General features: G+C 34.4%; 1 pseudogene across 1 annotated transcript; it reads right to left on the bottom strand.

Moving 5' to 3' along the window:
* Positions 1-628: 628 nt before the first annotated feature.
* On the bottom strand, positions 629-5069 carry LOC143531343 (sesquiterpene synthase TPS1-like; annotated as a pseudogene). The gene is made up of 8 exons (XR_013135005.1): positions 4964-5069; positions 4226-4499; positions 4045-4150; positions 1930-2209; positions 1624-1834; positions 1389-1527; positions 992-1240; positions 629-922 (listed from the first exon to the last, which is right to left on the bottom strand). The product of XR_013135005.1 is annotated as a sesquiterpene synthase TPS1-like (transcript).
* Positions 5070-8144: the final 3075 nt, after the last annotated feature.

Consider the following 8144-nt stretch of genomic DNA (forward strand, 5'->3'; position numbering starts at 1 on the left):
CAGTTCCATCAGGTTCATCCCCGCCCGTCAGAACCTTCAAGATTAAGAAAACCCGTAAGTATACTTTTTATTTATCTTTCCCGCATTTCTTTCCGCCATTGTTTTTAATACTGTTCTTCATGCAGGCGTGGATGCAACCGCATTCCAAAGTGGTGCGGGAAGGAGCAGTTCTGGACCCACGACGGTAGGTTTGGTCAACCTACCCGAGGCGATGACCCAGGCAGCTGCGCCTGTTTGCAGTGTTGGTTTAGTTGCTAATCCCGTTGAGGCAACTTTTACTCAAAGTGCATTATGCATGTTCCAAATACAACAAACTCGGTCAAACTCAACGTCCATTTGCCCTCATACGTAACTAACATGGATAACCCACCTTCCGCTATCCAAACCATGACCCATTGACTCGTACTCGTGACCCGTTAACCTGTGTGACCCATAAACAAACCGAATAACCCAACAACATTTGGTTAAAAAGTTAGTATATCTTATAAAACAATAATTTCATTGATGACAATGCTTTTATTGAAAACACCAAGTACAAACCACAAATCAAAATACAAACAATAATTAAAACTACTTGACTCAAATAACTTGAGGTCTTATTTAGGGCCTTATGAGAGATGATAGGAACTCAAACACTCATAACATTTATGAAACAAGACTTGATATAATCTTTCAGTTCTTCTCCAACATTTTTCAAAGTATCATCATACTTGTATAATGTCTCCATTAAGCGTGCCAGGTTGACCACACGCATTTTAAGAGCCATCGGAACATCTTTACATGTAAGCAATTCTTGGTTCATATCTTTCCATGCATCTTCTACTCTTTGCTTGAACAAATCATAAACACACTCTAGTGTCACATCATGTTCCTTCATGTAGCATTCCACACTCGACACAACATGCTTCCTTTGTTGCTCCTCCTACATTTTTGTCCATGAATTTTACCACTCTATTACTAGAAAGAGAAAAGTTGTATGTATACGGTATACCTTATGACCAACAATATCATCCATAATTCTATTAATTACAGACGCGGCTTTAACAATAGCGGGATTGCTAAGAGCCCATTTGAATGACTCTTCTGAGATAGCATCACCCATGCTCATAAAACTTGATGTTGTAAGCATTATGTAGCCACAACTTATGAATGAAACTGATTCATGCTCCTCCAATGTTGGTACATACCCCTCATGTATCCATTTTGCTTCAATCATGTAATATCTATTCAACTCTTTAATCTGCAAAGAAAATTTCATGAACTCTTTGGATTATACACTTATGAAAATTGCCTTGAAACACTTGCAATTCTACAAACATCCTAGAAATAAAAAAAATATTATCGTGACCAACATCAGTATAGAAAGAACATAATAAACACAAACTGACCGCCTCTTTGGCATAGTTAACTTGATATGCTTTTCCTTCGGTAGCCAGGATTTCCTCTATTTCATCATAACAATCCAAGAGTATTTTGTATGTCAGCTTCATGTAATCTGGAAGTGTATCGATGCAGGTAATTGACCACCTATATTTAATGTACAATTAGAGTATAATTAATGTCATCAACTAGTTTTGATTTTAAGAGAAGGATTATGATAAGTTGGTGTAGACATGTGTGTACATACCTTTGAACTGCTTCCGTTCTTCATAAGTACCGTAGGAATCGTAAGTGTCATCTAAAATTGTTGCCATTTTTATCACTTTTTTTTAAAAACATTCTCGAACGAGAATATTGAGGCTCAAAGTAGACACCTACAATCCAGAAATAGGATTCAACCAATCTATCTCTTATATAATGCAGATTCTTTGGAGGATTAAAAGCTTTCCACCACCTACAATAATTTAGAACATATATAAAGACAACAAAAATAAACACCATTTCAAACGTGTAGTTATTATAACTAGCTAATAAATGCGCAAAACGTACTTAGAAAGCTCGCTAAGCTCCTTTTTGTGCAAGGATCGAACCCTATTGAATTCCAACTTTGCAAGTCTTAGTAAGGATTCATTATGTGAATCTTGTTGTTCATAGAAAGGTATGTATCGCAAGGCTTCTAGTCTTGGCAACCTCTTCCATATAGGGCGCTCTAGCGCTTCTTGTATGTGCTTCGAAAGAGAAAGAGTACAGTTCCATCGAACGGGATCCTTTATTATTTTATGAAGATGTTGTTTTGCAAAAACAAGAGCTTCGTCTAATACGACTTCGCCTCTTGATGTGCGAAACGCGGTCTATAAAAATACTAACCTAACCTAGACACTCTAGTTTTAAATTTATAAATATAGACTCTCCTAATGCTAGACCACTAGACATGCAAGTGTACCTATCGACTGTAGTAAAGCCAAATGAAGTCCGGATGTCGAACCCACAGGACACTAGCGACACCTAAACTAGACTCTGACTAATAACTTATATAAATTGATTTTTGTCTTTTTTATTATTAAATATAAAATAATATAAAATAAATAATACTTACTCTAAACTAGACACGGACAAAATAGAACTATAACTCAAATAGGGGAAACAACTACCTAGGTAAGGAATCTTACTAGTCAACTCGTAAACTCTCGGAATTGGATTTATGATTGGTACCGTATTCTAAAAATATGAAATTTAAGGAATAACTATAGTACGCTAGATCTCCTCCCGGTCTCACCAACAATACCAAAGAACCCTAAATATCATGTAAGCTCAACGGTTTAATGGTTCGGATCACCTCCCGTCTCACCTCACCTAACTATGCTAAGGTACCCAAAGATTAAATTACCTCTCGGTCTCTCTAATCACAATATACCCTAAGGCGTAAAGGGGTATTCTTATTGAATTCGGTTATATCTCGGATCTGTAAGAATCTAAAGGAATCTAAGGTAACTCACTCCTGTGCAATCACTACCCAAACCCGCAAAAGACCAAAACAGATGACACTTAATTACATCCCGGTCTCTCAAGTGACAGAATATAAGGAATCTCTAAACTCTCAATTACCGTTCCTATTGAATACGTTAACAATAAACCATAAACTAGTTACAAACACACAGTAAGTAACCTAATACGCATCCATACATGAAATACATTCACAAAGACACATATGGAACAATAAATTGATAATAAATTAATACCAAATACGCATATGTATCACAACCAAATAAAATAAAAACTTTACCAAAACATGAACCAATCAATAAGAAATCCAAAACCAATAATAAAACAAGTTTAAAAAGTATTCATTCAAACCCAGGCAATATAACAGTTTAGCCAATCATAATTACGAATGAAACAAAGATTAAATATATATTGCTGTTCATCATAAAAAGAAATAAATATGATTGAGCTACTAGCCTGGTTAAATTAATTGAGCAGCCTGCTTGCTTAATTTAATTCTTGCCGTGAGTTTTATGACGAGCCTGCTAGCTTGAGGTTGTAGGCTGCTTCTTTCAAAATCCCAAACGCACCAGTGGAGCAGGAGCGGCCCCCCTTGATTTGGCGTCTCACCCCTTCTCAATAATATCAACTGTGTGTTTTTTTCCCAAAAGTTATTCGTTTTATATCATAATAATATTTGGTGCGCTACACCAAACCATCAACAGAAGCCCATGGACCTATTTAATTTCTCCCAGCCCATGATTCTTTTATGTATCTTGTACACTCCAAATTAATTAATTCCCTTCTCACGTGCTGAGTCCACTGCATGTCAAATTATACGCACAACAAAACAAATAAATCATTCCTTTAATATACTAAATTATTGGCTTACGTATGTAGCCAATTTGTTATGTAGCTTAATTTTTTTTTCTAAAACTTAATAGTTATATTATAAAGTAATATATTACACATTTAAACATGTGTATTTGCATTACAGTTAATATTAATAATATGTATGTATTGTAGAGTTGATTTACTACAACTTTTTAGCATTTTGTCTCATCAAGCCTATAAAAACACACATATGAACCATTTAGAATACTATTCAATAGAAACTTGACTCGAAAGTAGTTAAAAGTGTAGAAAATATATAATAATCGTATATAATTTTGACCACATCACCTCTCACCCTCATGTATGCGGCCTCATATAACTCGTATTTCTTCAACGTCACCAATTAAGGATTCCCTAAAAGATCCCTCACCATCCTTGTACTTATTGAAAATATCTGATTTCATCATATAAAAATCGTTAATTTTTTAATCCATTGTGATTAGTAAATTGAAGTTATATATGCACTCGCCACATGAAACATAAAATCCATGTTGTCGAAGGAGTCGAAAACAAAGGGAAACACTACCACCGTTCCAGTCATCACCATATACAGTATATATACGGTGGAGTGCTTGCTCAATCTCTTGTTCAAAACAGTAGGCAATGCCGAGGCGTTGGATGTCATTGACTAGTTTTAACAGGTAAGTATGTTTGGTCGGATCATCCAACGCTGCCCGTATTTCTTTCTTCACTTCTTCTTTCAGACTTTCTAACATTTGCTTTACATTAGCTTGCTCTTCTTGCTAAATTAAATGGTTGTCATATGAAATTAGATTAGGTGCAACTTCCAAGTTAGATCATAAGCATACTCGCATGCAAACACCATTTTCATAGTTCATACCATACCATTAATATTTAAGGGCTAGTTTTTTGTGTTGAAAAAAGGTTAATTTTAAAGTCCCAGATCGGTAATCAAACACGCACTAAACGAATAAATCTCGTTTATATTAATCAGAAAATATGACTCAAAAAACTGATTACAAAACTCTCAAACCCTAACTCGGTTTGACTCTTGATGAACCCTAACTCGGTTACATCTCATGTGTGTCTCTAGATAAACCCTAACTCGGTTACATCTCACGCCACACAATCTATAATGTCTAACCAAACTACTCAACATTTTAAACACACATTTCTCCATATTTCAAAAAGGTTATCAAAAGGTTCATATGCTCCATATATATGTAAATCATATATAGTTATATACCTCATCATAGACGAGAAACATATCCCCCAAAGACTTGGATGAAAGTTTGCAAGCGGACGAACAGCCACCTTCTGTTTAACTTCCATGCTTAATTTATATTAAGTAGGTTCTTATGTTCTTCTCCGATGATAATCTTCGGTTTAATATGCATGTATTTATAGAGTTGTGATGAAGTAAGACCCTCATGACGTCAATCTGAACCTGAGAAGAAAAAAAAAGTTAAATATATTGACGATGTACTTTTTAAATAAACGAGGTAGCAACTAACAAACTTTTGAATCTTTTGTTAAATCAGGACCACGTACCCGGTAGTACACTAGATAGCTTTTCTAGATGACTCACAAACTATGGAGGTGTGCTACATTTGTAAAAAAGACTTAAATAACAAGTACTGCATAAGTTGTACGTATAATGTGAAACATCAAGCGAACACGAAAAAATAAAATTACAGCCGTGTTAAAAACATGTGATTTGGGAAAGCGTACGAAGAGACAACATGTGTTTTTGGAAAGAGAGGTAACTTCGTCCACGTCATAAACACACACAAATCTAAATAATCACGTAATTTGTATGAAAGTTATGCACACACATAAATACATACATCTATAGTTACGTAACTTATATAAATAACTACATAACTATAGATGTATAGTTATTTATCAAATCATGCATATAAATGTGGCACCGCTAATGGTCCGCCAACAAATTGTGATATATCTATAAGATTTTGTATCAACGTATGTTAGTTATATTACAATGCAAATATTTATACACCAAATATGGAAATTATAACAAAATATCATCATCCAGAAATACATCAATTAGCTGAGATGTGAATGTTAAATATCTTTAATTTGAATATCTTTTTGTTAGAGCGATCAAGACGTACACGTTTCTCGTGACTCGACCAAAATAAGGACTGACGAACCACCGTTGAATCTCCTAAGGTTCACCGGGTGTGAGCTCTATCAGTACAAATATCGGGAACCAGCGAGCTCATTCTACCCATCTCTCCTCACATCATACCTTGAAAATCGTTCCCTAAACCCCAATACTCGATTCCCGATGCTGACGAGTTGTTTTCGATCTATTACGACATCCCAACGATCCGATCAGAAGTCATAGAAGAATTCTTGAGCTCTTAAACTAAGTAGAAGTGTTGTCCGGCCAATTTCCAATACCTTAAGCTATCAAGGTAGTAGTTATGCTAATAATATGTGAACACACGACACATAACTAGAGTGTTCACGTATGCTGACACATAGACTAATACCATCGATCTATAAACCTTCGACCATTACCTACGAGGACACAATTATATTCACTTTGTTAAAAATTGAAGACCTGAACTTTGTTTTCAATGGATTTTAATCGGTATGGTTTCTATTCATTCACCTACATGTAGGGGTGTACACGGACCGAACCGGACCGGACGAGAGCCTGTCCATGTTCGTCCGTTAAGCTTTTGACGGACAAATGGACAGTTCACGAACAGTCTACCGAACGAAAATTCATGTCCGTGTCCGTCCATTAGGAAATTGAGTTTGTCCGTGTTCGTCCATGTCCGTCCGTTAATATTTTGAATGGACGTTAACAGGCAATAATTGACAAACAGACACTAATGGACATTAACGGACAAATGAACATGTGGACACTAATGGAAAAATATAAACGGTTACATACTAATACCAAACAAAAATTTAAACAACTTCACCTACAAATTTTGAATTATACTATAACATTCAAATATACTTAACACTTAATATATAAACATAAAGTGGATCACTATAATATAAGAGACATCAGACATGAGTAGTAATGCAAATGCATAATTAATAACACTAAAAATTCAACAATTAAATTACAATACCGGATAGATCTAAACACTAACGATACCGGACGGACATTACCGGACGTAATCAGACGAACTTTACCGGACGTTCACGAACACTATCGAACGGACTTGGCCCTTGTCCGTGTTCGTCCGTTAAGCTTACCGAACGAAATTTTTGTGTCCATGTCCGATTCGTTTATTAAACGGGCGGACATAAACGAACTTATTGCCAAACGAACGACCGGACGTCCGCCGAACGTCCGGTTCGCTTACAGCTCTACGGCTACATGTACTTCCAACCCTAAAATTATTGATCGGTAACTGCTTAGATTACACTTTTATATCATATACTAGGTTATTGACCCGTGTACGACACGAGTGGAAATATATAAATCGTTAAACAACAACAATTGAAAATTATAATTTCATAAAGAACAAAATAACTTTCGTTTTACAATTAACACAAACTTGAAAATTAAAATTTCATAAATAACTAAATAGTTATGTGTGGTTGTTAGATAATTATCAGTTGCTTTAATCATAAAGTATAAAGTAGTATTTAATCGTATGAAGTTAGATACAACCGATTATGTATGCTAATAACATTATAATTCATGTTAAGTTATAATACAAACATTAAATTTATAAAGTTACAATTGCATGTTGAAGAGTGAAACTTGCATACCAAAATAAGTTTATGAATTTAAGTTATGAATAGAGTACAACTATAAATCATATTAATTATTAATATACCAAATATAAGTGAAGAGATTTGTCATGATTATTGTTGTAGATGTAGATGTCCAAAATAGGTGTATCATTAGTCAAATTGCATGTTGGTAGTACCAATGTGTGTAATAATGCTAGTATGATCACATTGACAAAGATTCCTTATTTTAAAGTTAAAAAAAAAATGTTATTATTAAACCAACATTATAAATAATAAACATACTAGTTGGTTTAAACTTATAATCCAAGGAGAATATAGAATACAAAGGAAAACAAAAAATCATTGATATCCATATGAAATTAATTGATAAAAAAAGACATAACATAAGGAAAACACAAATTCATTGATATCCATATCAAGTTCAAACATGAAAAATAAAACCAAACTCACAATGTCAAATAAAGGATAAAAACCTCAAAAACAACCAAACTCAAAACCGAAAAAAAAAGAATCCATAAATGCATGCAAAACGTTTAATTTATTACGAAAACTCAAAATCCTTTCCTTTTATATCTTTTTCCACTCCAACGATATCTCCCTGACCAACATTAGCCTCAACAATTTCTTGTTCGTCAACCTTCGTCTTGGTTGCAGACATACCAGTGTCATCATGAACA

The sequence above is a fragment of the Bidens hawaiensis genome, unplaced genomic scaffold (genome assembly GCF_021521415.1).
Source record: "Bidens hawaiensis isolate Kalapana, Puna unplaced genomic scaffold, B.hawaiensis_p1.1 tig00009159_1, whole genome shotgun sequence".
NCBI lineage: Eukaryota > Viridiplantae > Streptophyta > Magnoliopsida > Asterales > Asteraceae > Bidens > Bidens hawaiensis.